The sequence below is a fragment of the Astyanax mexicanus genome, chromosome 13, assembly GCF_023375975.1.
Source record: "Astyanax mexicanus isolate ESR-SI-001 chromosome 13, AstMex3_surface, whole genome shotgun sequence".
Classification (NCBI taxonomy): Eukaryota; Metazoa; Chordata; class Actinopteri; order Characiformes; family Acestrorhamphidae; genus Astyanax; species Astyanax mexicanus.
Window position 1 is genome coordinate 44,065,435 of NC_064420.1, and position 26,904 is coordinate 44,092,338.

The 26,904-nt window shown below is 36.5% G+C and overlaps 1 protein-coding gene across 3 annotated transcripts in view; it reads right to left on the minus strand.

Moving 5' to 3' along the window:
- eya4 (EYA transcriptional coactivator and phosphatase 4) overlaps window positions 1-26,904 on the minus strand; it is a 162,166-nt gene that overhangs the window by 81,387 nt on the left and 53,875 nt on the right. Inside the window, exons 2-5 of one of the 3 annotated variants that reach the window (XM_049462772.1) lie at window positions 26,360-26,480; window positions 20,317-20,377; window positions 18,813-18,883; window positions 16,825-16,888 (exon numbers count right to left, since the gene is read on the minus strand). The gene's annotated coding sequence lies outside the window, so the exon portion shown is untranslated. Of the gene's footprint in view, window positions 1-16,824; window positions 16,915-18,812; window positions 18,884-20,316; window positions 20,378-26,359; window positions 26,481-26,904 lie in introns of those variants that run through there. The other 2 variants (XM_049462773.1, XM_049462774.1) reach the window with 2 other exon arrangements.

A 26,904-nucleotide genomic window follows, 5' to 3' on the forward strand; every position in this document is an offset into this window, starting at 1 on the left:
ATTCTCTTTCTCTCTTTCTCTTATTCATTCTCGCTGTCTCTCGCTTTCTGTCTCTATTCATTCGCTCTCTCATTCTCTCTCGTTCATGCTTTCTCTCATTCTCTTCTAGTCATTCACTCTTTTCTGTTCTTCCATTCTCTCCCTCTTATCCTGACTCCATTATTTTCTCTCACTCTTTTTCATTTGATATCACTCTTTCTCATTCTTCTCTCACTTTCCTTTCCCTCTTATCTCTCTTTTATTCTTTTTATTCTCTGTCTCTAGTTTACCACTCTCTCTTTCCCTCCCTCTCTCTATTCCTCTATCTTTTTCTTTCCCTCTCTATTCATCTCTGTCTTGTTTTAACTGTCTTTTCCTTTCCTTTTGTTTTCTTTGTTTCTTTCTCTCTCTCTCATTTCCTCTCTTTTTGGTTCTCTCTCTTTTATTCTTTCTCTCTTGTTCTCTCTCTATCATTTCCTCTCTCTCTCCCTTCCCCATCCTCTCTTTCTCTTATTCAGTGCCTCTCGCACTCTCTCTCTATTCACTTGCTCTCTCAAGCTCTCTCTCACTCATGCTTTCTTTCAGTCTTTGCTGTCCTCTCTCACTCTCTTGATACTCTCCTCGTTCTATTTTCTTTCCTTGTTTCTTTTCTCTCAGTCTCTTTCTCTCCCTTTTAACCTTAATCCATCATTCTCTGTCTTACCATTTCATTCTATCTCACTCATTCTTTCTTATTCTTCACACGATCCTTTTTCCTTTTTTGCCACTATATCTCTTTTATTCCTCTTTTCTCTCTGTAGTTTACTCTCTCCCTAATTTTACTGTTTCATCTCTCTTTCTTTTCTTTGACCTCTTTCTTTTTCTCCATCTCTTTACTCATCTCTCTTAATCTGTCTTTCTTTCTTTCTTTCTTTAGTGTCATTTTCACAGGCAGGCTTAAATACAAAAGGAAGGGAAAAACAGAGAAAGAGAAAAAGAAAAAGGGAAAACAAAAGAGAAAGAGAAAGCAGATTGGCATGGCAAGAGATATGTCAGGAGCCAGAAAAAGTGAGAGAGCGAGAATAAAAGAGAGAGATTATATATTATACATATAGAAGTGCATACATGTATATAATACATAAAGGAAATATTCTTATTTTTATTAGAGAGAGAGAGAGAGAGATGCAGTGCTCCTTGCTAGTCCTGCGCTCTGAGGAGAACTCTCAGAGTGACTGATGATTGACATCATGTTCCAGAAAGAAATGAGAACTTCATGCTGGTGTGTGGATTTGGAATAGCAGGGGGTTACTGTTGATCCTGAGCCACTTCACAGCACGTTCTGTGAGAATCTCGCACCAAAAAAAAACACACATCACCTCTTTCTCTCTATACACACACTGCACACACACACACACATACTGCACACACATGCACACTCGTATGGATACACTTTTTAGCTTCATCTGACGCGTGGAAAATAATTGCAAGGCAATTAAAGGATGCAGGCTGAGTATTTATTTTTGACAGCTGTTGCTTAGGGGGTAAAAAGGTGTGTATATGAGCAAGTGCTGTGGGGGTGGGGTGGGGTTTTGGGGAGTAGGGGGGGGCATCTTATTTATAGACACAGGGCCTGTGGTGTGCTGACGCTGTAGAAGCATGGGATGCCTGCAGAAGTGTCTGTCAAACAAATTAAAAATACTCCGAGTGGTGGCGTAAGCGGGGCACGGCCCCATTCGCTCTCCCCAGTTAGTGTACCATCCTGAACATTTACAGCACTGAGCAATAAACCCAGAGATTTATTACAACAATCGCTGAAAGTCTTCAGATTTAGACCCTTATTGTGTTCCCAGAAAGAGAAAGTTTTACACGGAGACACAGAATTACAATCAATGATTAATAAACTATGATAACCATTTGTTTACTGGTCATGTGTTCTTTTACTGGTCATATATGTTCCATTTATTTACTGGTCATATGTCCTTCTGTTTGAGCTCCCTTCACCAGCGCAGCAAGGAGCACTGCATCTCTCTCTCTCCTTCTTTGTATGTATTATATAACGTGATAGATTGAAATTCGAATTAACACACTTTTCTTTTATATCAGACTGAAGAAAATAAGAATATAGATATATGAAACACATACTAAAAGAAAATATGAAATACTACTGAATAAAAATCAATTTTGGTGCTATATGGAACCATTTTTTAAAGCTTACATAAAAACTCTATACATTTCTGTACATCTTATTCTCTTGCTCATTTGTTGCACCCTTTTAAATAAATAAATAAATAAACACCTTTTTATTGTACCTCACCAGACAGTTGAGGTTAAGGTTGTAGCACATTTTCCCTTGTTGTTTGTTCAAAATATTTCATACCAATTCTAAATAAAAAATTTGAATTTATATATTTTAGATATATTTTAGATCTATTATTAGATATTTAGATTTTGAAAAATACAGTGGTGATTTACAATGAAGCTTGTGATTTCTTTAGAGTTTTCTATATTTCTGCAAAAATCTCCAAAAAGTCCCAAAGTTCTAAAAGTAGAGAACCAAACGATCTTTATGATCTCTATTCCTTAAATAAAAGATGGCTCCACCCACTTATATCTGATTTTCATCCCATTGATTGAAAACACCTCACTCTAACTTATGAAGCTATAGAGAAAATAATTTCAAAGCAAAATGGTTTCATATTATATGTACTTTTAATATAAGAATACACCTACATATCGTAGTACAGTATATAAAGTCTGTTAAAGTCTTTATAAGGGGCTTTATACCCCTCTAACCCACACCTGTCATTAAACATAATGTCAACAGTTTCTTCTTGATCTACTCCAGTGCTTTTTCTATTCTATTGCCAATACTTCTCTACAGGGGTGTCCAACAACATTTGGACGTACAGCATGTGTGCATCAAGGAGAAGATGTTAAAACACCGTAAATGCTACAAGCAGACGACAGACACGGTTTAGGCTTTCAGAGTTTCAGCTGAGCGCTCAGAGCTCAGGAGCTCCAGGCGAAGAGGCGCTGTGGCCGGCTGGCCTGCGCTGTGCTGTGCTGTGCTGTGAGCCCGTGAGAGCGGCTGTGTGACGGGTCTAATGAACTCGTCTGAGGGACGGCAGCTCTGATCGCTCCAGCAGCCGCACGCCACAGGAACAAAGGAAATATTTAACAGCTCGTAAATTCTGCTAATATACCGTCGAGAGGCTCTGCCCACACACTCATCTCAGACCAAGAGCACAGAGAAAGAAAGAGGAAGAATCTGTGTGTGTGTGTGTACATTGTATGTGTGTGTGTGTGTGTGTTGCTCCAGTAGCTTTAGTGTTTCCATTTGACATTGTTAAAAACATTTATTTAATCTCTTCCCACAAACACATTGTTTCCTAGCAACTGTTGTTAAGTTGGACAAGCTTTCCAGAAGCACACTGAGCCAAAGGAGAACTGTAGCTCACTTAGTTCTTGTTACATTACCAACTTTTGACTTAATAATTTCAAAGTTTGTGATGTAATTGAGCCACTGTGTGTCTATGTACGTTCTAGGCCTGTCACGATAATTTTTTTTTTGCAAACGATATGTTAGAAATGATTGCGATAAACGATATTGTTGGCATTTTAAGACCATTAAATGGCACCAATATAATGATAACATAATATCATAACAAAGGAATTGCACCTTTCTAAAGATAATAAACTTTCCATTCCTGTTCACAGACCTAATTTTGGAACCCAAAAAGTTCCCAGCTTGAACCAAAGTAGGTTATAGTCATAAATAATAGATATATACACATTGCGAAGTGTGGAGGCAGGGGAACCATGGGACTGACCAACACCATGACATGCAGCCCCGCTCTGTCCCAGCTGGTCGATGTTGGACCTGCATAAAGACTTTGCCTCAGCCTTTACTCGAGAGATACGCTGACGGTGAGAGGAAGGCTGAGGCAACTAAGCAACTACAGCCACACTGCTCCGTTCCCATGTTTCTTTACGTTCGTTTTGGGTGTTGATTTTTCCATTTTTCCTAATAAAGCTATGTTTTGAGTTCATTTACTTCCTGTGTCTGTGTCTCTTTGTGCTTCTGCGCTACCGGGTCACGCCCACAGTCACAATATATGTAAGTGCATTTTGTAAGTTCAAATTTAATAAATGACATCACGATTATTAAAATAATTGAGGTCATGTTCATTTATTATTATTAATGTAATTATTGTCCCATCACTTTTGTCATGTTTGATGTAATCTAAAGAGAATGCTGTACTGACCTGTGGATATGTGTGTAGGGTCTACTGCATTAAATGTGGATGTGATTTCTGCCAGAGTTGCATGTCTGTTCTGTTGTTGGTGTGGTGCAGTGGATAACACCACCCCCTGCCAGTGAGCTAACACATCATGTTGTAGACTAGGGTTCAATTCCAGGTCTGGGTGAATGAATGCTGCGCTACACCAATAAAAATCCATGGGCAAGACTCCTAACACTACATTAACCCACCTCTGGATTAACCTTGTAAGTCACTCTGTATAAGAGTGTCAGCTAAATGCCATAAATGTAATGTAATGCATGGACAATTCTAGCCAGATGCTGTCGGTCACAATCATTAACTCTCACGACATGCAGCACTGTCCACTGTGCATTGTAATTGCCCACACAACTTCATAAATGCAATGTCCCTCTCCCATCCACTTATTTGATCCCACTTTCAGGCCTCACTCCAATCTATGAATTATGTTGCCTTGCCATGAGCACACTGGCCAGTGTTCAGCCTCACACACAAAACAACACCTCATAGCTTATACAGGTGTGAGCATTATCAAGCTGAGCATTACCATGACGTAAAACACTTCATAATGCATTTATATACAACTGCTATCCCTTGACTTTTGGCATGTCAGCATTTAAAATGTTTTTTTAAAACAGCAATTTCACGGGTACATATCTGTTATAGGACCACATATGTAACTGACTGAAACACACACACACACACATACACACAGACACACACATATAGACATAAAGATGTATTGTACAGTCTCTTTGAGATGTCCTCTCAGAGGTCAAAGGTGTATTGATGTGTACTTTCACTGCACTCAACCCAAAGTTATCGGTAATGTGTGTGCAAATGTGTGTGTGTGTGTGTATTAGTGTACAGATGTGTGTGTCTTCTACCCTTGAAGTACTAGTAGACAAATCATATGACAAAGAAAAAGAAGAGCTGTAGAGCAAGTGTGTGTGTGTGTGTGTCCTGTCCACCACCATTGTTATTTCATTAGGGTGTAGGATTACTTCCATTAACTCAGCATGTCGGCTGGACCTAAAGAACCCACCCCCCCCCCCCCCCCACCCCCCGGTCTGTCTCTCTGTCTCTGTCTCTCTCTGCCCTCTCTCTCTTCTGTCTCTCTCTCTTTCTCTCTCTCTCTCTCTCCCTCTTTTTCTTGAACACATGGACTTTCCATCAAAGTAATTCAAGGCCAGTTTAGCTCTAACTGAATTAAAGGTCTGACAGTCTCTTAGAAGACATGCTGTCTCTCTCTGTCTCTCTCTCTCTTTATTTCTCTCTCTATATTTTCTCTCTCTTTCTCTGTATTTTTCAGAATGTACATTTCCTTTTTTCTATAAATGGGTCTTAGCTTTTATATTAAAAGTCCTCACTGAGAAAAACATGAATTAAAGTGCAGATCAGTTCAGTATATTATCACAGTGGTGATGTAACATTTTAATTGAATAGAGTGCATTTGAAACATATAGATAGACAGACGAAGAGAGAGAAAGAGAGAGAGACAGAGGTCAGACTGGCTCATTTAGACACCCAAATCCACTGGAACAGAATGGTGTGTGTGTGTGTGTGTGTGTGAACGGGGAAGGTAAGTGCATCTGACATTGCCATCATCTCTCCTATTTTCACTATAACTTAAAGACATTCCTCAAGATTACTGTCTGTTACACTGAGCATTACTGTGCTAAGTCTAGAGCTCAGACTGGCATGAGAATGTTCTGAATGTATGTGTGTGTGTGTGTGTGTGTGTGTGTGTGTGTGTGTGTGCGTGCGTAAATTACCATCTGTGTTAATGCACTGTAAGAAGCCATTCATTCTGCTATTATATTATATTATAATGCTATTCTGTGTGTATTTACATAATTAGTCATTATTACATGCATACATCTGTATTAAACTATACTTTACCTTCAGTTTACATTCTCTATTAAAATGCTTAGGTTTTTCCTTAAATTATATAATGGGTGTTGTAAAGTGATTTTGAATCTAATCTATTACATGCTCTGAATTAATCTTAATTAATTGCATTCATCATGTTTTGCTAAGAAAGTATTTTAAACTGTACAATTCAAAGTAAATTTAGCTGAGGATAACATTAATGAATAAATAATTGGCTCAGAATTCCCTGTAATAAACATCAGGCAGTAACAGATGCTGTAAATACTGTTATACAATTATATGAAATATGTTGCTCTGTACTAATAAAATATTCCATCTCTGCATAAAAATGCTTAAAATGAGAAGCAAATGTTATCAGAATTTAGATATTTGACCATATTTTGATCAAAGGTTCACTTAGTAAAGTCTGAATAAATGTAAATAAACTGGATGTTCTTTTTATTTACTATACATCATATTAATAATATGATCAGGCCTTGGGGACTTTGATAATAAAACCCCAAATGTTAGATTACCTATAATGACTAATGGCTAACTGACGATGCTAACTGTATTCTGAGCCAAATTATTGGTAGGTGTTTGATAACAAATGGAGGGCACTATGCTGGTTAGGTTAGTAGGTTCTGTGGTTTGATATGATATGTAAATTATGGCTATAGTTCACTCCAGTCTTTAGTTATTGAACTCAGAACCCAAAATGCAGCTAACAGCTCAATACTAGCTAACAGCTGAACTCAGCAATAAGGATTGGAGAGTTAGTTTTGGATGATAACTGTTTCTGATTTTGGTATCAGAGTAATGTTACTGTGAGGAATAGATAGAACGTTCTGCTGTTTGATATGATATGTATAAGCTATTATTTTGTAATAAAGTATTTGTAACACAAAGGCCTAAACTGTTTCATAATTAAACAATTACCAATAAACACTATCTAGTAGGATTAATGCACATTATCAGCAGCCACAAATCTACAAGTCTAATCAGCTAACCCAGACTAACGGAGACACAGAAAAATGTTCTGAGCTCCCAGTATGCTTTGCGGCTGCAGCCTTGGCACTGAGAGCGGTCTCCTATGGAGAGGTGTGATTGGACAGCGTTAAAGCTCTGCCTTTGGATTCAAAGTAAGGACAGCTACAAGACACACACCCTGAGACATACACACATACACACACACACACACACACACACATGCACATGCATGCACACCCCCTGATCAATGGTTCTCTCCCAACTTTGGGGAGTAAAAATGTGCTCAGTGTTTTCATTGGTAATGAGCGAATGAGGGGAAATAAACACATGGGGTTATATTAACAGAGAAAAGAGCAAAAACAGCAGAGAGAAAGAGAGAGAAAGAGAAGAGAAGGAGAGAGAGAGAGCGCAAATCTTAGCACTTTCCAAAGAACACCATTCCTCTCACATGCTTTAATAATTTGTCTAATTAGGCCAGCTGTTATAGCTTTAATTATAAACTTCCTTCGTGAATCTGTGCAGAAATGTTTTCATTTTGATTCCAGCGGCGCTAAATCTACAGTGCTAATGATGTTGGTCTAAAAGGTCCCCAATTTCCCCCCCGCCCCTCTAATCCACCGCCGTGGGTGACACTGAACAGGCCTGAGCAAATTACGCAGAAACATATTTTACACACCATCATCACTGCTGCTGAAACCGGGCTGCGGTGATGCGGCCTTGGAAACTGAAGCATGAAAAAAATGAAGCTCTGCTCTGTAGGAGCCGTGTGGGGCAGGACAGACCCCACCAGACATTACATTACAGCTTTACAGCTTTTTAGACCTAATTTTAACGAGAAAATTTGACCATATTAGTCCAGTACTATCAGCACTGCACTGGCTTCCAGTCAAATTCCGCATAGACTATAAAATTCTCCTGTTAACCTATAAAGCCCTACACGGGCTCGCTCCTGAGTATTTACAAGACCTCATCTCCTGTTATGAACCACCGCGATTACTTAGATCTCAGGGTGCTGGTTTATTAGTAGGTCCTAAAATTCAGAGGAGCTCTGCAGGAGGAAGAGCTTTCTCTTATAAAGCGCCTCAACTCTGGAATAATCTCCCCGAATATGTTCGGGACTCAGACACAGTCTCAATCTTTAAGTCTAGACTGAAAACTAGTTTAGTTTAGCTTTTGGTAATTAATGTTTTTCCCTTTAGATAAGGCTGCAGATTCAGGGGTTCATGGACAGAGGAAATTGTGGTAAACTGAGATGCTGGTGCTGTTGTTCTCCCACTGCACACGGTCACTCAGGTTTGTGGACGGTGGAGTGGGTGGATGCCAGTGTTTCAGGGAGCCTCCATGTCTATGTTACCTTCTGGCTCTCTGCCTTTAGTTAGGCTGTTTTATTTAGATCTGCCGGAGTCATTTGCCACACTCTGATAATGTTTTATATTCTCTGTTTTACATAAATCCAGTCAAAACTAATTCCATCTCTCTGCCTTCCTCCGAGTTACTGACTGCCCACCTGTCTGACCCGATACCGAGGGATGTTGGACCCTCAGGCTCTCATGTCCTCTGTCTGGCCAGACTTGAAGTTTCTGAAGTCAGCTCTTCTCCATCCACCACCACAGATCAGCTGCTCATCATCCATCTTACTCTATAAGCCATTAGTGGAGCTGCTATACACCTGAATATATAAAACCTATGTGGATGTATGAAAGACTTTTTAAAATGAATTTAAAAGCCATTTGACCAGTGGTAGGATGGTCCCGCCTTTAATGTGAGTCTTGGTCCTCCCAAGGTTTCTTCCTCCTCCTGCAGCTCTGAGGGAGTTTTTCCTTGCCTCCGCGCTCACTGGGGGTTCTGTATTATGTATATTCTATGTTTAATGTTTTGCCTGATTCCTTGTCCTGTAATCATGTTTCTGTAAAGCTGCTTTGTGCCAACACCAGTTGTAAAAAGCGCTATACAAATAAATTTGATTTGATTTGATTTGATTTTGATGTCTGATGTACAGGAATGTGATGACACTCAGCTTCTGCATCACACAACTGAATACCCCACTACTGCTCTGGGCTGCCTAAACCGTAGGATATTTAAACCACCATATGTGTGGGTGTGAGTCCAACTCTGAAGTGAAACCCTTTAAAACACTGTAAGGGCTTTAAGGTGGGTCTGAACTTCCACTTCCACTTTAAGGAGAAAAAGCAATGTTTTTTAAACACATCCAAATGATATTATATTGTAAGGCTAAGTTATGTAATTGTGGAAACAATGATCAAATCTTATGTCATTATATTCAAGTGTAGAAATTATTCAGTCTTTTTACTCATTATTAACTGCTTTTCCCAGCCAAATGTATTGCTATAAAATAATCAGTGTATCCCTAGCATAAAATTGTACCGGGAACATACTGACAAGTTCGATTTTCTACTCAGAAAGTGAGTAAAGCCTCCCCAACCCAGAGTTCAGAATCCAAGATGGCTGCCCTAAACATGAACAACAGTAAAATGCATAGTACTATATATAGTTTATTATCACGTCTATATATTTGTGTCTTATTAAATCAATCACACACACAGTACTGCCCAATTTCTATCTAATTACGTGTTTTCATGTTGTCTAGATGCACAAAATCCTGTTTTGTCTTGCTAATAATGTCAACCTCAGACAATAACTAACAATGTTAACACAGATTTTTAATTTTATATTATATACATGCTGTTTTTTTCTTTTTTTATATCTATATTTAATCTATATAAGTGCAACAAAATGCATCACAACAAACAATGTAAGCTCATTCTTTCTGATTATTTAGCTAGAAAGTAAATACAATAAGAAGGTTCTGTGTACCAGATCAACACCTAGAACTGTGCAGTGTTTTCAATATGATGCATGGTGCAGATGTCAGTGACGGCTGCACATACAGCTTTCAGTGTAAAAACAGCTTAGCATGGAAACAGCATTAGTGCATATCTGCAGTAATAATCTGGGTAATAAATCAGATTAAACGCCACCTGAACAGCTATTCACTTCAAACATGAGTACATTTAAAAGTTGGGTCGGTTTGAGGTTGTATCACATTCTCACCACAAATTGTTTGTTTGAAACTGGACTGAGGCCACCTCCTCTTGTAGGTCTCGGTACAGTTGTGTGATCACATTTACATCTACCAAAACGAACCGTACCAAGAGTATGTTTTAACTTGACTAAATAATGCTGGTGAAAATACCCAAATTCTGGCCATTGCTCGCACCAATATGCAAATGCACATACTTAGTTGTCTAGTCCTAGTAATGAATAGAAGTATTGCCAATAGAATAGGACACTATCCAGATCAATATGAACCCATTGGCACCATGCCAGTATTGAGCTGAGGATCTGTGTTCTCTGGAATTCTATTTCTTCAACCAGAGCAATAAAATCAAAACCATTAAAGTGTACATATTATAGAAAACAGAAAATAGAATGACATAAAAGGGTTTTACTAAGGTGTGGCCACACAATATTATTTTGGGACCACAATTTGACCTTCTTGAGGCTATTGAGGCTACAAATTATAATTAATGTCAGTTTTATAATATACCCTTTTGTGAGTCAGTGTAACGTTTAGTAGTTTAATTGTCTGACTGTATCAAGCCAAATTTGAAAATAAAAAATTGTGTATAAAACTCAATAATTTTTTTCCCATTCAGTAGAATGAAGGAGAAATGGGTTTTCAACCAATTTTTTAATTATATAGTTTTTCATTTCTGCCTTTCGCAAACTGAATTTCATGAGGTGCAGAGATGAAAAAAAATGTATTGGAAAAATGGATGAAAACCTATTTCTTGTACACTGTACTACATAAAAAATAAAGTTTTTAAGTACATTTTACATACATACATTTTCTATTTTTGTATATAGCCTCAAACAGTCAGAAAAATAAAGTAATAAACGTTACACTGACCTTTGTGGCCTCAACATATTATCTTATGGCAACACCCTATTACAACAATGACTGTGTTACCTTAGCGGCTCTGTACTTTTTTTTTAATAAATGCAAATTTTACTACAAGTTCCAGAAAATAGGTTCGTTCTGCAATTCCCAAAATGTTTATTGTTATATTTTTGAAAGAAATAAAAAATACAATCAAGAAAAGGAAACAAGGAAAAAAAACGGTCATGAACAAATGGAATGATGTCTGTTTTTGTTGCAGAAAGCCGCACTAATGTTTTAAGTGAACCACAGTAGATAAACATAAATTGCAGGGAAATAAATGTACTCTTTGGGGCCCTTTAAGGTCAGTTGTGAACTGATGATTCAGTACTGTGGTGAAACTGGTGTCAGACACTACCCCAGGCATTTCCTGTCATCAGTACATCACAGAGTGAGGAGCGCTAAGCTAATCTGGCTAATTTATGTCTGTCTTTGATATTGTGTTTGTTGAACATTGTTCTTAATTAAACGGCACGCTGCAATTCATTCTGACTGCCGCACTGTTTAACCAGTCACTGTCCACCAGCCAACCCTGCTGTTAGTGTGTGTGAGCTGACGAGCCCCCCGCTCACCCTCGGCCTGATTCATTTCCTGAGTGTGTGCGACCCCATCATTCACACTTACACTGGTATTTACAGAGTGAGGGAGGAATAAGATCTAATTACTTATCATTATCAGCATCAAACACTGGAATTATGCTCCATACAGACACACTGACACACACAAACACTGACACACACACACTCCTTAAAATACTTGGCACCCCATTTGACACTGGGAGCAGAACATAATTTTTTAAGGAATGAGGAAAACATTCTGCTATTAGATCACTCTCAAATTGACTGGGTGGGTGTTTGGTCAGATGAATGGATAGATGGATGGCTGGATAGACAGACAGATCTTTCTATATGGCTGCAGAAATCTGCCCTAAAACTTCATCCGAATTTCACACAAATATTAAAACGGCCTTTAGTTGCTTAGAAGTTACACACGTTGCTCTTAGCCAGGCCTGTATTGGTTGAGCACTCCTGATGAGGGTAATAATGTTACTCAATTTCCTCCATTTGTACAGACTCTGTTTTGAGAGTTGGTTTTGTAAAATAGATAGATAGATAGATAGATAGATAGATAGATAGATAGATAGATAGATAGATAGATAGATAGATAGATAGATAGATAGATAGATAGATAGATAGATAGATAGATAGATAGATAGCAGTCTTATGGTCAAGAGGCAATGTTAAGTAATGAGGTTGTAGCAACACTAAAAGAAAAAATAAATGTATTTTTACGATGGATGGGTGGATGGATGGATGGATGGATGGATGGATAGAGAGATAGATAGATAGATAGATAGATAGATAGATAGATAGATAGATAATTTCATGTCAATTAAATAAATAAGTGAAACACATCAAATATCAAATTAATTAAAAAGTACACAGCTAATTAAATCATGGTTTGCAGGTTGTTTCTGCAATCCTTCTGCAGTTATTGTAATTAAACTGTGCTGGTTGTGAGAACAGAAGTGCCAACTCGTTACTACGTGGGGGTGGACGTTCGATTTTGAGTTCAAGGGCCACTCCAGCGGTCAAGTGGGCTAATGAATGAGCGACTGAGCTATTTTAACCCCAGAGAGGAGCCTGATGGGTCGGATCATATTTCAGCTAATACCCTTAGTGCTTTAACCAAGTGTGTTTACGTGTGCATGTGTGTGTGTGCATGTGTGTGTATGAACTGGACCTGACAGACAGAGAGACCAATCCATATCCTCAGAGATTCAGAGGGTCATAGCTAATGCTAACGTGGGAGTGCTGATGTTTTTTTCATTAGCTAATAGCAGCTTAAGTTACCTTTGCATGTGTGTATGTGTGCGTGCATGTGTGTTTGTGTGTGTGTGTGTGATTGTCTGTGTGTGCGAGTGAGAAAGAGAGAGAGAGATGCATTGTATTAAATGACAGTTGAATGATTCATCGCTGATATGTTTGTGAGTGAGTGTGTATGTGTGAATGTGTGCCACCTACATTACATGGATTCTCAAACAAACACAGGGCTAAGCTAAGTCTGAAATAATGCAATGACCCCAGTGCTCTCTTTTGTATACACACACACACACACACACACACACACATTTAGACACACTTGTATCTAACCTTCTGTCCAACACATTATTACAGCGATGATTACAAATGAGATTCAGGATTATTATATAAAATATGCCTGGCTATTATAATTAAACACAAAGTATAAGACCTTTGGGCTTTAGAGCAAAAATGGAAAGAAATTATTTAAAAAAATATTTGAGAAAAAAAAAAAAACAACGACACAATTTAAGTCATAGATTTTTTAACTATACTCAATCTGCAAGTAAATATTCTATATCTATACATTCTGTAACTATATATTCTGTAACTACCCAATTTATAGCTATATTCAATATCTGTAACTAAACATTCTGTAACTACACAGTTTATAACTATACTCGAGCTGTAACTATACATTCTGTATCTACACAATTTATAACTATACTCAAACTGTAACTACATATTATATATCAATACACTGTGAACCTACACAATTCTTAGCTATAATCAATAAGTAAATATACATTATGTATCTATATGTTCTGTAACTACACAATTTATAAATATACTCACTCTATAACACTACATTCTACATCTATACAATCTGTATCTACACAATGTAAACTATACTTAAACTATAACTATACATTCTGCATCTATACATTCTGTAACTACACAATTTATAAGTATACTCAATCTATAGCTATACATTCTGTATCTATACATTCTGTAACTACATTTATAATTATATTCAGTCTATAACTATACATTCTATATTTATATATTCTGTAACTACACAATTTTTATCTATAATCATTCTGTAACTATACATTTTGTATCTATACAATATCTACATAATTTATAACTATATTAAAACTGTAACTTGATATTCTACATCTATACATTGTGAACCTACACAATTCCTTGCTATAATCAATTAGTAAATATACATTCTGTATCTATACATTCTGTAACTACACAATTTATAATTATACTCAGTCTATAACTATACATTCTATATCTATACAATCTGTATCTACACAGTTTATAACTATACTTAAACTGTAACTATACATTCTTTGTCTCTACAATCTGTAGATACACAATTTATAGCTATACTCAGTCTGCAAATATACATTCTGTAACTGCACAATTTCTATTCCTACTCAATTTAAAACCTGACATTCTGTATAGAAATAGAATGTGTACACACATTATACTGTATATCTGTACATTCAGTAACCCCACATAATTTGACACTAAACAATGTATAACTACTCAAATTTGTAACTACACAATCTGTAACTGCACAAATTTATAACTACACAATCAGTAACTTCATTAATCCAAATTCATCCAAATTCAGCATATGATATACTGGTCAGCAGCTGTTTAACCAGATGGTTTACTAGCATAGGGAATGTGTTCTCCTGGATTTCCAGTTTTATAATCGTGCCTCCTTCAAATGATTGTGTTAGTTCTCTTTCCATCAGTATGTTTTTATGATATTATAAACCCACACTTTAATAAGACTGAAGCAAGTTTACTGTAATGAGCTAAGCTTTGTGAGTGCACTAAGCTTTTGCGAACCGACATGCAGAAATGTGTTGCATGGAACTGTAGATCAGTAGACCCATGGTTCAAATGGAGTTCTTGTGTGTGTGTGTGTGTGTGTGAAAGCCACTGAAAAACCCTGAGCCTGCTTCCCCAAACAAGCCCAGAATGAGTCCTGGACTCCTTTATTCTGGAGAAGCGATTAAAACACGCTTAGTGTACTCCTGCAAGCGTGTTCAACTGTCAAGTGATGTTGTGACAGGCTTCACCCTTTATTTAACTGGTTGCTTAAATGTGTAAATTTCCAACTGTTTAGTTTTTTTTCACTTATTTTTCTTTCACTTTGTCCTTCCTTATGCAAGACGCTTATCATTAAAAAAATAACCTTTTCCTTTTTCTTATCTAATTTTACTTTTTAAATTGTGTTATTTTCCTTTTCTCTCACCCTCTCTCTCTCTCTTTCTCTCTCTCCGTTAATGCGTCCTTTCATGTCATCTCCAGTTTCCTGGATTCTGCCATCGCTGTGGTAACCCCTCCCTCCCTCCAGTCTCCCAGGTCCTGCAGGATGGGATGCTTTTGTACGGCCGCCACATTTTTGGGGTAAACCGATCCCCTCGCCTCCTGAGCCTCCCCATGGACACACACACACACACACTCACACACACACACAGAAAGAGAGTGAGAGAGAGAACAGTAGGTCAAATTTGGCAACGCTCCAGACTTTGAGATTTGAAGGGATTGGAGAAAAACACGAATGTTTCACACACGTCATTTTGTGTCTATTTTTTATTTTGACTTAGCCACCAAACCTCGCTAACTGACATGCCCATGGCACAAGACTTGTATTCTCTTTATCTCACTGTCTCTCTCTCTCTCTCTTTCTCTCTTTCTCTCTCTCACCAACACACCACATACACACACACACACACACACACTGGCCTTTACCGAAAGTCCATCTGTGATGCAGGACATCCCTGACTAGCTCAACAGCTGCAAAGCACAGCCACTATGACAGGTAAAAAGGAGGCCAGGTGTGTGAAGTCTGTGTCAGGACTGTGTGTGTGTGTGTGTGTGTGTGTGTTTGTGTGTGAGTCCTTCAGTACCTGTTTGTTGTTTTGGCTTTTATGAACACCTATGAACTTATTACTGACATTCTTCCAAAACAATGATATACGTCTATATTAATAATGGGACATATACAGTATATAAGACATATAAAGCCTATCACAGAAAAAAATCATTTATCAATTAATTTGTCAAGAACAATAACTTTAATTTATATTTATAGCAATTAATGTACATTTACTTTTTAAATGTAAATGTAAAACGTGAACAAAACTAAAAGTATGATGGACAATGATGATACAGATTCATAAATATAAAAATATATAAATAAAAACTAACATAGCAACAGTCATGGGATACCAGTGTGAAAACTGATCATTAAGTGCTATCTAAGGAGATGGCTTGGAAATGCCCACACTTGTATAAGTTGTGAGGTGCTTTCTTGTAAGCTAGGTTGAACACTGGGCAGTGTGCTCATGGCAAGGCGGCATGTACAGTATTATGGGAGTTTGAGTGAGGACTGATAGTTGGTCAGGTGTGTTGTGAGAATATGTCATAGAAGGTATTAGTACCATTACAGTGCTGACATATGTGGTAGTGACTGAAGACATCTGGTTAGAATTTACCGTACAAACAGATTACATCCATTATATACTTCAGGCCGTACAGGCATGGGATGTGGCAAAAGTCATGGGATAAAACACATTGTTGTACACCAGTGAAAATAAAAAAAATCTGCTTAGCATCAGATTTAACATATATATATATATATATATATATATATATATATATATATATATATATATATATATATATATATATATATATATATTTGTCATGTATATGTTTACTTGTTGATTATGTGTACTTGTATATTATGATAGAAAATGTAGTTTTTTTACTTTTATTATTAAAATTATTAAAAATCAGTACCAGATCTGTAACCTTTTTGCTCTGAAACGCTTTCTTGTGGTTTTAAGGTGGTAAATGGGGATGTGTATGTGAGGGTGTGTATGTGTGTGTGTGTGCGCACCCCTTGGGGGGCATGCCGTGTGTGTACCTGCTGAACGTGGGAGTCAGAGCATCTCGGGTTTCCCTCAGTAAATGATCTGATTAAAGAAGTCCTTTCAGCGCAGCCCAGCCCGAAAACACACACACACCCGCAGAGGAAAGAAAGGGAGAGAAAGAACGAGTGAAACGAAGACTTGGACGTGGACTGAAAGAAGCATGCCAAAGCCTGGGGCTAGAAACCACCAGACAATGACTGTCAGGAATACACACACATGCGCACACAATCACTACACACACACACTGCTCTTAGGAAACACGGTTCAGGTAAGTTTTAAAGGGTTTGGTAATGTTAAGAAATGGAGAGGAAAAATATTGGGGATGTGTTGTTTTAAATATAGAGTGAAAAAATATAATCTGTATTATTAATGTGGTCCTCTGTCTGTTTCTGAGCATCTCTCATTTACTATTCTCCATGTGGATCACTGTTATTGATCAAAACTAGTAATCTAATGCCTATTTTTCTTTTTTTTGTATCTCAGGTATGCAGAATAACATGCTACCTACCATCTTCTGTTTGGATTTGACTTAGACTTAGACTTAGACAACCTTTATTGTTATTCATAATACACACATGTATGCAGAACACAGTACATAGAATAAACCATACCTGTCAAGTCTCCCGTTTTGGCCGGGAAACTACCGTATTTTACTCCTCTTTCCCGCCGTCCTCCCGTATTAGTATTTTCCCGTAAATTTCCCGTATTATATTAAAATTAAAAAAACTTCATTATTATTATTATTATTTATTATTGAGGAGATCTGTGTCTCTTAACTAATCGTGGTGCCGTTTCAAGGAGAAAGTCTCGCCTTTCAGGAGAAACAGCCAATCAGCTTGCTGGTTTCGCGGAGCGCAGAGGTATATCAGATTCTGATAATCTAAATTTAGTGTGTAAGTGGTTCACATGTGGTTATTTTAGATTTCTTGTAAACCTGTCTTAAAATGTAAGGAATACTAAATCTTGGTTGGGCTGGTGGGACGACTTTAAGCGGACGGAGGAAAATATCCCTTATTTTTAAATATAAAACTTGACAGGTATGGAATAAACAGAAAAAAAGAAACATTCCATACACTGTATCAGAATTTAATATAAAAATATATCAATGCGTTAAATAGCAGCACAAATGTAAATTTTAAGAATGTTGGACGACATCGCGGGATTGAACAAGTAAGTACAAAAGTATCTAAATATATAGAAATGTAGCAGCATAAATTTTAAATATAGTTATATGACATAGATACATAATGTACATCTGTATAAATATACATACATCTAAGGTAGCAGAATAAATACCTAAAAGTAAAGTGACTTATGGAGTCATGTACATATTGTAAGGGTAGATAACTAGTGCAGAGTTGGCATATGGCTCAGAGTTTCCTTAAAATCAACCAAAGTGTTAGGAGTTCTACAGTGTAATGGCTTGGGGGAAAAAACTCTTACAGAACCTGGTGGTCCTGCACTAAATACTCCTGTATCTTTTAATAAAAGCCAGCAGGAAAAACAGTCCACAGTGAGGATGTCACTGGGGGTCACTGATGATGTTGTGCGCTCGGGATATGCAGCGTACTGATGCGAGTATAAGTATCTGAATGTGTGGTAGCATCATAAAATTTTACAATATTAACAATTATCGACTTCTCATATGTCTCTGTGCTGTAAAAATATAAGTTGAAGCAATTTAACATGGTAACATAACTGATAACAAAGTGATTATTTTTTTGTTAAATAATCTCACATCTGCATCTCAGTTTGGACGACAACAACATACAAATTGAGTTGAGACTCCAAAACATTAGTAAATGAGCTGCAGAATTATCTGAAAATAATTACCATAAATATTGTGTAAGATGTACAGTTTATTTACTCTTTGCTGCCATATGCAAGTTAATACTCTCTCTATCTCTCTATGTGCAGAGGCCTTTCTATTCTCAGATTCCTGATCACAGAGGGTTGTGCTGTTGATGAGATTTGAACTTACCATCTCTTCTCTCTTGACAAGCAGCAGTTAGTCAGTTGCGCCACTCTGAATCACGTTCATATCTGAAAGAACTAAAGGTAAATTTGACATGAAAATCTTAAATGACTTATGCAATCTATGCAATTAATGTTATTTTAACACAAAGGACTGTAGTTCATTCAAATAAATATAGATTATTTGAGAACTGTCATAGAGGAACCACTATTGGTGGTGTAAGTATGATTCACACATCTCAATTACAAACATGGTTCTTTATGAAACCAAAATGGTTTATTTGAATTTAAATTTGCTATTAAACAAAGAACCATATTCTATATTCATACAATATATTTATAAGACAGAATTAGTTGGTATATTTACAGACTTCTTATTAACTGACACAAAGTGCTTGACGTGAGCTAGTACACACAGTACCATGACCTCCTAAAAACCACTGGTACACAGAAAATGTGCAAAACTAGGACAAAAACAACAACATCTTTATTTAAGGGAGGTGGTTGAACAGAGTCAAACTCAGAGACCTTATTAATGAGGAGACAGGTAACTGACCGCTGTATAAACAGGGTTCATACACTTTGTAACCAATAAATTGCCATGACTTTTCCATGCCTTCAAGGCAAATTTTCATATGATTTTTAAAACATCAGTGCAGACCTGGACAATAAAAACAAAAATCAACTAAAACTATAATTAAAAAAATATTATAGTAGGTCTAAAATAATCACATAAAATGTTGACACACAATCTTTAATAATAAAATGTGTTTCAGATCCTGAGAGCTCTATTATGTAGAGCAAAATTACTAAACAAACTTTAAACGGATGTATCTGTTAGCTTAAATTTTAAAAAAGATATTCTCCATCGATAAACTGAAACACAGAGATTTGAAGACCAAATATTCATGACCTTTTCAAAACTTTCTGGGTATTTATTATTTTTCCTAAACTCATCCAGGACTGGAAAACGCTATTTTTTAAAAAATTACATGACTTTTCCAGGTTTTCCATGACCGTATGAACCTTGATAAATCTTGTAACAGTAATCACGGCATCTGATTATGGATAAAGCCCCCCTCACTGTGGAGATCTGCGCAGGTGCAGTAGCCATAACAACCCAAAAAAAGAGCGGAACTTCCCAAATTGAGAAACCTGTACAAAATCTGATTTAGTGTGAGAACCCAGGAAGTGCTTTTATTATAAGTCATGAATTAATTAAAAGTTTAACATATTTGTTCACAGATTTCAGCTTCATAGAAGATTTTCATGATTTCTCAGAAGACGTTTTAAAAACGTTTGAGAGCGGACACATTTTCTGACGTGTGTTAAGATATCTGATTCATTGTCAAAGCCACAGGGCATGAGACAGAGGCCATAATAAACCAATATTCCCAACCAAAGACTCCCAGTATTGATCTGGAACCAGAGCCCCGCCTGAGTTATGACCTTATTAGCCTCCTGTGGCCAGTCTACCTAATGGAAAAGCTGTGGTATGGAAATGACCTCACCTCACAGTTAATCAAGGTAATGAGATTAACGTTGTCTCACTGATGTGTTGATATTTTGGAGCTGTTGGAAAGAAAAATAAGACTTGGATTAACCTCCTTAATTCCCCCAGACATAATGCATCATGGAGCTAGTAGAGGTTTGAGACATGCAGTTTCTACAGTGCATCTAAAGCTCTGTGCAGCAATTCATGGTGTCCATGCACTTTTAACTAGCTATAGTGGAAAGATTCAATGTAAAAAACATTTGGGAAACTTGCTGGAGGAGAAAAAAAGGTGTCAGGTTATCCATTCAGTCACAAATTGTGTTATTTCTACATAAATCTACTCACCAACACACACTACTGACATCTCTCACTGATAATAATATAAATTAATGCAGAATAAATGAAAGTTAATGTTGAGTTTAGTCTTTTTAATCACTTTTCTAATTTAATGTCATTTTAAACTGAACCAGAGTGAACATAAGGCTGAATTGTTTAACTCTGCTATTAATACTTCTGCATTAACCAACATGGAAGTGTGAAAAAGATCAATTACAGTACCTTTAAAATACTACATTACTTATTACAGTAATATACACAATACTGTAGCTAATTATTATCATAGTTGTGAGTGCATCGAGCCTCGCAGTTTCTTTTACACGCAACACGTATCAAAAATAAAAGGTCTTAAATCCAAAACTTCTCTTGGTTGCTTTATCTTCACTATGAACTTATAATACAACACAAAAGATGAATTCCTAACTAAGTGATGTTACATTCCTTTTAAAGTTACACGACGGTCAAAAGACTGTGATGCTCCTGGCTCGAGGCTTCTGGAGTCTTCTATGCGTCATTACGCTTATTTAGTGGAGTTATTAGCCAATCAGATTACAGCATCACACAAATTTCTGTTAAATATTAACTAAGTATTAAATCCACATCACAACCATATACAAATTTAACCAAACCAAAGAAATGGCTCTAACAATAGTAATAGGCTGCTGTGAAGGCACTATTGCATTTGTTTTAATATTTTAAACATATAAACAGAAAATAATTATATACCATAAACTAAAGACACTGTCTTTATCACAAGCTTTATTTACTGTATCTTTTTTTGACATTTTGAAACATTTATAAAACATATTGGCACTAAATAAACTGTTGTTTGTGGTTTTATTTTGTAAACCTTTAGTATTAGCTATGTTCAACACTGCAACACTGCTATCCTGATAATAAAAAAATTAAATATGAAAAAAGAAACATTATAGCAGAAAAACAACCTTAAAAGCTTGAAAGAAGTAAAAAAAAAAGTTAAAAAGTTGTATTTAATGAAGCTAGCTAACACTAAATACTTTGCTAGGTTAACTAGCTAGTCCAGCAAAATACGTAGCTTAGCTTGTTAGCGAGATATATATCCATTACCAGGGTTGTCAGAAGCATTTACTCAGAACTGGGGATCAAGAGATTAAGTCACTTTGGTTTTACCTACAAAAGTTCAATTCAAAAAGACTTTATTTTAAATGAGTGAATATTTTAGAGTGAGACACAGCTCCCTTGTTTGAGGACACATTTTTCGCTGTGCAATCCAGCTAAAGAACCATTAAATTGTATTTTGTTTTACCACTAGTTCATATATACTGGACATTAATTAACATTGGTTGCACTTCTCCAATGTCAGTCTGACACTCTACCACTGTCAGATTATGCTATCTTCTATCATGCTAGACAGTAATTCTTTATTGCCTGCATTTCTCCTTAAAACAAACCGGAAAAATATATTTGCATTTTTACTCCACTAAATTGATTGATTAATAATGAACTAAATAAACTGTTATAGCCTCATACAGCTGTATTCTTCTGAATAGTCAGCTCTGATAAAAAACTTTCCATATCCAGAGCGGAGCTGGTACTAAAAACAGACCCAGAACGGTGGGCTGGTGTAACTGAGACACAAGGTCAAAATCCTCCCACTCCAATTTTAGCCATTTCATCCAAAAATCTCAGAAGAACACTCACTAACAAGAGATTTTGGGTGGTGGTTGTCTTTTCAGGACAAGAATGTATATGTCCACCAATGGCCTATTAAAACTATACACTACACTGTGTTTACTAAACTACACAGGCTAATAAATACACTGTTCAAAAAGTAATAGATTTAATCCATTTGGCATTTTATTTTATTGGCTTTAAGCAACAAACCACATTATTATTATTATTACACATTACATTTGCATTATTTAAATTATTTTGCAACAGAAAATGTCTCTTAAAATAAAATTAGGGCTAAAAATTGGTTTGCTATTGCATTTGGGTGTTGAGTGACGATTTTAGAAATTAAACCCACAAGAGTTACTGCATCAGCAATTAGCACAATATTGTTTTTTCCATTTTTCTATTTTAAGTAGAATCATTTTATAACAATAATATAACCATATTAGGGATGCATTGATGTGGAAATTCTGGGCCGATGCTGATATCTGATATTACACATGTTTATATCTGCCAGTGCATATGTCGATACACATTTATAACTTAAAGAGAGACTAGACACCCTGGTATAACTTTAGCATTTTAAAAATAATATAAATAAATAAATAAATAAAAAACTGTCTGAATCAATGAATTTCAAAGTAACACATGTAGTGTCCACTAATTCTATTAGCTTGTTAATTGGCCCTTTTTCGACATACAATAAACACAACAGCAAGTATCGGTTGGAAATGTTTGACCTATCGGCTGATATGCCGATGATTCTAAAATAAGCAAAAATTGGCTGATATCAATATAATTCTGATATCATTGTGCAGCCCTAAACAATATGTATACTCTATGTGCAACAATATATTAAGACATATGTTTGGCTATTTTAAGCCATGTTTTGTTTTTAATTTATTAAATTTATTTGTGTGTATTTCATAATATGATGCAGTTAATTCACTTCTGCCAGGGTAAATATGCTAAAGCAGTGTTACTCATGTCACTCATTTGAATCAGGTATGTTGGAGCAGGATTGGGGTCTCTGGGACCAAAATTGAGAATCACTATGTTAAAGACAGGATGTGTAGTTATGGCAGTATTTTTAAGAGAGGAATGAATGTGATCAGACAGTGAGCTTGATATAGGTGACAGTGATATGACTTGGCATCAGGTAAGAAGTCTGTGGCCAGTAATTTTTATGATTTTTTTTTAGTATTGATCTATCAACAGGAACTCCCAACAGTTTTTCCTCCAAATAAATAAAATGTATTCCATAGTGGGTAAATAAAGCCAATTATTCTATAATATAGTTAAAAGAAGGTTAGAGACTGATGCTTATTTGTGGTTTATATAATAATGTTAAAACTACAACAACATGACTTTACTCTCAACATTACGAACACAGCAGGAATCCTGAAAACAGTTATTGTGGATGTTGTTTATTATTGACATATTAAATATCAGTACATAGATAAAAATCTAAACACTGCAGAAATGTGATCAAGCTCTGAAGTTGCACCTAAAAAGGCAGGTTCAGCTCTGCATGCTGGGTCAGACTGCATGGCAGAAATTACAATATGTATTATATTACATAACATTCTGTTATACTGCGGCCTGCTGTCCATGTGTGCTAAGCCTGCAAATCATGAAAAACATTCAGAAAATGGTTCAGAGTTAATTTGGTTGTAAACGTCAATTACTGGTCTAATATACTCAGAACCTGTTGTACAACACATATCGTCGCTGTCCAATGAAAAACAAGTATCTAATTTTTTGTAGATTTTTAGTTTAAATGAATGGACCAATAGAAATACTTCAAAATGACCTGCACTCTAAAAAACAGAGGTACGATATGAGTACTTTTTTGTACTCGAAGGTACACTCTTTATAATTGTACCCTCAAAGGTACAATATTGGTCTTTATGGGGTCAGATTTGTTCCCTCTGAAGTACAAAGTCATTTCTAACAGCAATAAGTACAGATTTGTACCATTTAACCAGACAAAGGGTACATTCAGTATTCTGTATCACTGCACTGATAAACAATATATATTTAAATTGCACATTTTTTATTTGAAAGCCAGACAATTTTGTATCATCAAGTTTTTGAGCCATATTTAGTTGATGATAACGTTTATAATCTTTATGATCTTTACTGCCACAAAAACCATGGGTACAAAAAAGGACTTTCACTGAAAGGTACTTTTATGTGCCTCAATATAAGGTACAGCCCCAGCGACAAGCTTTGTACTCTTTTAAGTACAAATCTGTACTTATATTTCTTAGAGTGTGCAATAAACTCTTTTTACAGTGACTTCCATTGAAAGTTTGCAAAGTATTTTCTCTCTCTTATAAAGTTGTAAAAAAACTTGTTTTTTATTGGACAGTGACGATATACAGTACATACATGCCGCTCTGGGTCCCTGAAATTTTAGCTGATTATCTGATTAGAGGGTTATCAGTGGCATATCTGTCCATATGATACAATATAAACATCTACAATATAAAACATCTCTGATTATTCTAGTTTTGTTTTATGTCATTTGACAATCAATGCTCAAATAATGTTGTCAAATATGTTTGAATTGTTAAAAAGAAATTAAATTCAATTACACAAGATATTAATTCTAGGAATGCACCTCATGTTCATGCTATTTAAGAGTTGATATCTGATATATCCACATATACATGCTACATCTGCTGTATAAGCAGATCCTTTTACAATATGCAAATGATAAACATTTATTAGTACACTATCAGAATCAGCTTTGGAGTAAAATAATATATAAGAAATTATATTTCTGTTTGGGTTATTTACTGACATGACAAAAGTCATAGGATAGCAGTATGTACATTGATCATGAAATGTTACCTCAGGAGACGGCTTGGAAATGCCCAAGGCTGTATAAGCTGTGAGGTGTTATCTAGTGAAGGTAGCGTGCTCATGTGATGTATATCTTGGTAGTTGATTACAGGCATTTAAAATGCCCTAATCCACAATGTTACCTGTGTACAGGGAATACGCCATTGGTGGGTGGTAATCATGGTGGCCAGCAGCATCTGGCTAGAAGTGTCCGTGGGTACAGACAAGCTGCTCTGGCTAAAATTACATCTAAATTCAATGCAGGGACACTTTATACACACATCCCACAGGTCAGTGCAAAATTTAATGATAATATTTGCCAATATCTGTAGGAATTCTACATTAACGTATTTCTTTACTTTTTTTTACAAAATAATTCTACTTTTGGAAGAGTATGCAGCTCGAACGCAGTAAGTTAAGCACCATCAGTTCGTTTTCAGGGTGTGTGAACATTAATTTGCAGGTGGATATCTTAAGCCCCATCTATAAGACTGGAAACACAATAAGGGCAGATTCTCGTTTAAAGTGAAGTGGAGCTGGATGAGAGCTCGGTTTGTTTAAGCAAGTGAGAGAGTCTATTTTAATACTATATGAATTAGAATTAAACCTCTCTGTAATCCCAAATTAATGAAAGTGGCCCAGTTTGCCCCCCTCTGTGGGTTTAAGTGATAAGAGCGTAAAGCGGTGGATTAGGGCGAGTTGTTGGAGGAGCAGCACTGCTGTTTCACGGCGGCCTGCTGCTGCTGCGGCTGCGGCTTCTGCTCCTGAGCGTGTAACTGGAGCCCGCAGCCGTCCGTCAGAAATAAAAAATCATTTGTCCAGTGTGGGCTTGATTAAATATTCATGGCGGGAGGGAGACTCTTATCCGGTGTCGCGTGTAAACCGATCCCGACCGCTCCGGAAGGGCATCGTCATGGTGGACAAACGCAGAGAGAGAGAGAGAGAGCACAGCCTGAAGACTCTCTACTGAGTGCTCTTTGAAACAGTGCTACTGCTGCTGCTGCTGCATACATCAACACTGTTTCTAAAGAGCGTTCCTCACTAACCCCTCCCCCTCCAGACAGACCTGAGCCAGGTAACTAGTTCAGAAAGATATAGTAAGAACCATAAAGCTTTATCTGTCCAACATTGTTACTTATAGTACACTATGTTAAATATTAAAGGAGAACTCTGGTGTAAAATGGATTTTGGTGTAGTAAAACATGATAAAAAGTAATTACCTTTGTTGAATAGCACACCTCCGTTCTCCCACAGCTTTCTGAGATCCAGTATTTTGTGCTTTTTGCCCAGAATTGCTTTTTCCACCATTATCCAGGCTCAAAGTAGCTCCACACCTCCTTGCTAGAATTTGGAGAGCCCTGAAATTTACAACAAAGCATTAATAACTTATAAAGTGCACAAGAAGCTTATTAAAAAACACTCTTTACATCCCATAATGCTAGCTTCAGCTCTGGGCGCTGCCATCACTGTACTGATAATGACTTAGACATATATATACATAGACTCCGCATAGCCTGCCTCCTGACATAGCAGCCGGAGCCCAGTGCATTTATTTATACTGAGGAAGATGTATAATACACCTATAATAATCACAACTCTACCAATTTTTACACGGTTGGGTTTGTTACAAACAGCAGAGATGTAGTAATGATTCAGGACACTGTCACACATTAGAAATATGGTTCAATTAGCAGGGTTAGAGAACAATTTTGATCAAAATATTATGGGTGACATACTAGAGTTCAAAAGAGGACAAATTGTTGAT